This window comes from Eptesicus fuscus, chromosome 8 (assembly GCF_027574615.1).
Source record: "Eptesicus fuscus isolate TK198812 chromosome 8, DD_ASM_mEF_20220401, whole genome shotgun sequence".
NCBI lineage: Eukaryota > Metazoa > Chordata > Mammalia > Chiroptera > Vespertilionidae > Eptesicus > Eptesicus fuscus.
In genome coordinates, this window is record NC_072480.1 from 8,114,200 (window position 1) to 8,120,067 (window position 5,868).

Genomic DNA, 5,868 nt, shown 5'->3' on the forward strand with positions numbered 1-5,868 from the left:
ATATAAGGCCCGTGAAATCATTTGCTCTGAATCTGCCAAGGCATTAGTGAGTTAATTAAATGTTTGACCAAATATAGCAGGCTAATTTTTAAGCTGATAATTTTGTATGGCCACAAATGATGTTTATTAATATCTAATGGCCCTTGGCAGAAAAAAGTTTCCCACCCCTGATCTAAACTTAAGTAAAATTACCCTTAACATTCATTTATCCATTCATTCAGCAAAATTGTATTGAATGTCAGCTGTGTGACAGGCATTGTGTTAAATAAAAAAAACAACAACACAAAACAACAAAGATACAATTCTTACCCTCAGGATAATGTTCTATATAGTGGGAGATGTATGTGTAAAGCATTTAATAGCATATTGTAGAAAATTCTGCAGATTCTCCAAATCAGCAAATCAGTAACAAATAGTAATTACCAGTTAGGTAACATAGCTTGTCTGTAGCAGAGTCTTCAGCAATCAGAGTCTCTGCATCTGAGATACCAGGAACACACACACACACACACACACACACACACACACAGGCCCACACTTGAGCAGTAATAGATCAAGTAAGGATTTCATTAATCTATCAAATGAATAATGTACACATTTTATTTATCTGTACAGACTCTTTCTACTAACATTCTTAAAACAATAACATTGTCTATAAACACTATGGTTATTACCATCACACATATGTAAGCTATAATAAACTCTCTCAGTCATAACCATAATTAATTCATAATCATTTTAACTCATTCAGGATTTCTAGGAAAGTCAGGCTCCCTCTCTATGGTGCATTTCAGAAGTTCTTGCAAGATACTATCATAATACCACACAATAGACAAATGTAAAACACATGACCTGACTGGAAAGTATACCTGACTGTTAACATTTTTAGGAAACTCTTTTCCTGAGGTATTTGTCCTGGGTGCATTTGAGCACCAGTTGGATGCCACTAATAGCTCTGCATTGTTTGGGAAGCTGACCACATGACCTCAAATATCCCAAACACTTCAAGAGTTTTTAAAATATGTCTTGGTGGTCATATTTTGAAAGTAGGCAGGAAGAGACTACAGGGCAAATCCATCCTCTTCCTTTCCCTAGAATGTCCAGGGGCCACTGTCATCACCACCATCAATCTCAGTTACAAATGGCCCTAAGTCCTTTATAGTCCTTTAATTTAGAAAACCACCTCTTTTGTCCTTGACAAGCCAACAAGTTTTTTATGTTGTTGTTTGTTTGTTTGTTTGATTGATTGTTTAAGAATTACTTAGAAACTAAGTAAATTAAAAAGTAATAAAATTGCCATGGGTGACAACATTATATATGATGGAGGAAAAACTACGCCATAACAGAGTTTAGCAAGGGTCTGAAATGTGTCTCCACAAAGATATGGCCTGAAATAGTCCTACCACATGCAGAGCTGATGGAATCTTTAACACTCTTCAGAAAATTTGGAGTTCAATTTCTAGGTATGGAGGACTTCATAATCCCATTGATCTTCTGGAATTTTACCTTGCCCAAAGCTTCTTGCCCCTCCCCTCCCCCTAGGACTTAGGCCTCTTCTGTCTCTGATTGGTTCCTATAACCTGCCCCCCTCCCATCATCCAGTTCCCTCTCATTTTAGCAGTGTGCCCAACACCCAGTCAAGCTGATCAGAAGAACTGTCATCCCTTCAGCAGTAGCTCATGTCTGGTCTGGACATCTCAAAAGCATTGGAAGGGGCCTTAGTCTTACTTAGACCTCATCTGCTGCCTTCAGCTTTCAGAAGTCCCTCACTTTAAACCAAATCTCTCATTCCTCAGATCCACCACTAATTTATGACATCATCAGTGACCCAAATGTCATTACCATGGGAGAGGAAAGCAACTGCCTGTCTGAGCTGGGTGAAGGACTCTGTCCTCCTGCCCCAACTGTCAGCTTTCTTCCCTCTCTTCCCTGCCATCTTCCTATTGGCTCAATACACAGGAAGAAGTTACATCTTAGTATGTCATGATAGTTTAATACACTCTAGAATAATTTCGTTGTTTATATTTGTCTCCTTATATACAGAAAGAGGATGAGTATTTCCTCAGAAAAAGATTTCTGAAAGTACTAGCTCACATATGATTTTATTTAAAACTAGAGGCCCAGTGCACGAATTTCATGCACTGGAGGGGGGTGTCCCTCAGCCCAGCCTGTGCCCTCTCTCAGTCTGGGACCCGATATTCCTCTTGCAGTCCAGGAGCCCTTGCTCCTTACCACCCACCTGCTGCGGAGGTGGGAGAGGATCCCACCACTGCCGCTGCGCTTGCCAGCTGTGAGCTTGTGGGGGGCCAATCGGGTGCCAGGCTGGCCAGGGGAGGGGCTGTGGGAGGTTGAGGCACCATGGTCGCACCCCATCCTGCCTCTTCAGAGGGGCCTGGACCGTGCCACTGCCTCTCCCGCTGCCTCTGTGGGAGCCCCGTCTCCCCCCTCCCCCCCCTCCCCGCAACTGCCATGGCTGGCCTGGCAGTGTAGGCTCGCTGGCCCCGCCTCCCACCCATTGGTTGTTCAGGAAGGTTGTTCTGCCATCTGGTCTAATTAGCATGTTAGCTCTTTATTATATAGGATAATCAGGCTTCCTGGATGGTAAAGGCATTCCTGAGAAAGATGTCCTCTGCAGTATGATGGAACGATTCAGGGTGGCTACCTTCTAAGCTCTAACTCCAGAGCCCCCAGCTCTGGATTCTCCTCACACAGCTCTAGTCCACTCTGCCCTCCCTCTGCCAGAAGACAAGGAGAGTGATGTCAGAGGAATTGCTGTGTGAGAAACCACTTGACCTCTCCCCATGAAATGTCAACAAGTTGACCAACTGTAATTCAACAGAGAAATCCCTGCTCAACATAGACACATGCCTGAGAGACCCACACATTGAAACATCTAAAGGTGGGCAACTGGAAATAAACAGAGAGACAAGAAGGGAAGAAAGTGCAGACAGCCTGAAGATGCAGTCCTGCAGCCAGGAGCAGAGAGGAAGCTGACAATAGCAGGCACTTCTTTTGGCCAGGAGGAACAGAGAGCTGGGGGGGGGGGAGGGGAGAGGCGGGGGGGGGGGGAAGAGGCAGGGGGGGGGGCAGCCCAAAAGGGCGAGCTTCCAGCAGAGTGAACATTATTTGAGTCATCAGATGCCTGACAGAGCATGGGATTCTGCCATGCAGCTCTTCATTGTTGGGCCAGAAACTGTAGTTCTGTTTCAGATAAAGAAACAGAACTATAGAACCCTGCAGCCATTTACACTCCCCAAACTTGCCTCCCATTGTCCTTGGAGTTGGGTCCATGAGCATATTATCTGTAAACCAAGAACTATTGCATTAGAACCTCTGTTTCCCTCTATGACTGATCACCAGGAGGGGTGCTTAAGCAGGACCCCATGGAGGCTAGAGGTCACCATTATGGTGAGGGAAAAACACACTCCAGCCCCAAGAAGTGTGGCTGTACTCTTACAGAAGCCATGAAGGTCAAGATTGGGAGATTACAGAGGTAAAATATCTTGTGATTCAGTGCCATTTACTGGATAATAGTAGAAAGACCTTTCATTAATATAGAAATATTTAAATCCCCAGGCAAAGGAGAACAATAAATACCATGAATAACCACAGTAACAAGGATGACCAGAAAGAAAATGAAAAATCCCCTGAAAGCAAGCTGGAACACATGGAACTATGTGATATAAATGAAAGAGATCTCAAGACTGGAATTCTAAAAATACTCAATGAGATGTGAGAAAATACAGACAGGCAATTCAATGCACTCAGAGAACAAATCAATGAACAAAATGAGTACTTTACCAAATAAATTAAAACTTTAAAAAAGAACCAATCAGAAATCCTGGAAATGAAGCATGCAATGAAGAAGATTAAGAGTGAACTACTGAGCATAGAAAATGGAGTTAACCAGATAGAGGAAAGATTTAGTGATATCAAATATAGGAATCTAGAAATGACACAGCGGGAAGAAAAGAGAGACCTGAGCATAAAGAAAAATGAAAGACCTATATGAGAACTATCTGACTCCATCAGAAAAAGCAATATTAGAATTATAGGAAGTTCAGAGGAGGGGGAGAAGGAGTATGGAATGGAGAGTCTATTCAATTAGTGGATGAGAACTTCCCAAATCTATGGAAAGAACTAGACCCTCAAATCCAAGAAACAAACAGAACACCTAATTACCTCAATCCAAAGAAATCCTCATCAAGGCACTTGGTATTAAAGCTGTCAAAAATTAATGTCAAAGAAAAAAATTCTCAAAACAGCCAGGGAAATAAAGGAAGTGACCTACAAAGGAAAACCCATCAGAATTTCACCCAACTTCCCAGCAGAAACTCTACAGGCCAGAAGAGAGTAGAACCAAATAGTCAAGCATCTGAAAGAGAGAAATTGCCAGCCATGAATAATATATCCAGCAAAATTATCCTTTAAAGATGGAATAATAAAGACATTCACAGACATAAAGAAGCTGAGAGATTTTACCACCAGAAAACCTCCATTGCAGGATATATTCAAGGGAGTTATTCAACTTGAAAAAAAAAAAATAAGGTCACAACACTATGAGTAAGATCACCAAATACTTACAGCATAAACAGGGATAATTTGTGACAACGAAAAAAATGAAGGGGGTGAGAGACAGCTAAAGGTCTGAACTGGCAAAGGAGGATGAAGATCAGATGCACTCAAAAGAAAAAAATACTATGGTATATATGCAAGTTTATTTCTTATAAACCTAATGGTAACCACACACAAAAATCTCCAAACCAAAGCAGATAGATTTTTAAAAAAGGAAACAGAAGAAAGAAGTATGGAATATCACTAAACAAAAACAACAGACAGAAACACAAAGGAAAAGAATCAATAGAGGCACAGAGTTACCAGAAAACAAAATATAAAATTGCTATAGAAAATTCTCATATATTAATAATTACCCCTAATTTAAATGGTCTGAATTCACCAATAAAGAGGCACAGAGTAGCCGAGTGGATCAAAAAACAAAACCCAACCACGTGCTGCCTAAAAGAGACACAACTAAGCTGTAAAAACAAAGGTAGATTCAAAGTAAAAGGGTGGAAAATGATTCTCCAAGCAAATAGCATCTACAGAAAAGCAGGTGTAGCCATACTTGTATCTGACAAAATAAATTTAAAGATAACATGAGACAAAGATGGACACATTGATGAAGGGAAGACTACATCAACAAAACATAACACTTCTTAATATATATGCACTCAACCAGGAAGCACCAAATTATATAAAACAACTATTCACAGAAATAAAGGGAGAAACAGGTCAAAACACAATCATAGTTGGGACCTCAATACTCCATTAACAGCTCTAGACAGCTCAACCAAACAGGAAATCAATTTAAAAATATTGGCCTTAAATGAAACGCGAAACCAAATGGACATAGTTGACATTCACAGAAGCTTTCATCCCAGAACATCAGATTATACATCTTATTCAGTGCACATGGAACAGTCTCAAGGAACACCATATGTTGGATCACAAAACTAGTATCAACAAATTCAAGAAGATTGAAATTATACCAAACATATTCTCCAAACATGATGACTTGAAATTCAAAATCAACTGCAAAAAGTAAGTAAAAAGACCCACAAATATGTGGAGACTAAGAACATGTCACTAAAAAATGACTGGGTCAAAGAAGAAATAAAACATGAGATCAAAAGCTATGTAGAGACAAATGAGAATGACAATACAATATCTCAAAACTTCTGGGATGCAATGGAAGCAGTAATAAGAATGAAGTTTATATCATTACAGATCTATGATGAGGGAAATCCCAAGTAAACAACCTAACATCACATCTTAAAGAAATAGAAAAAAAGCAACCCAAAGTCGTCA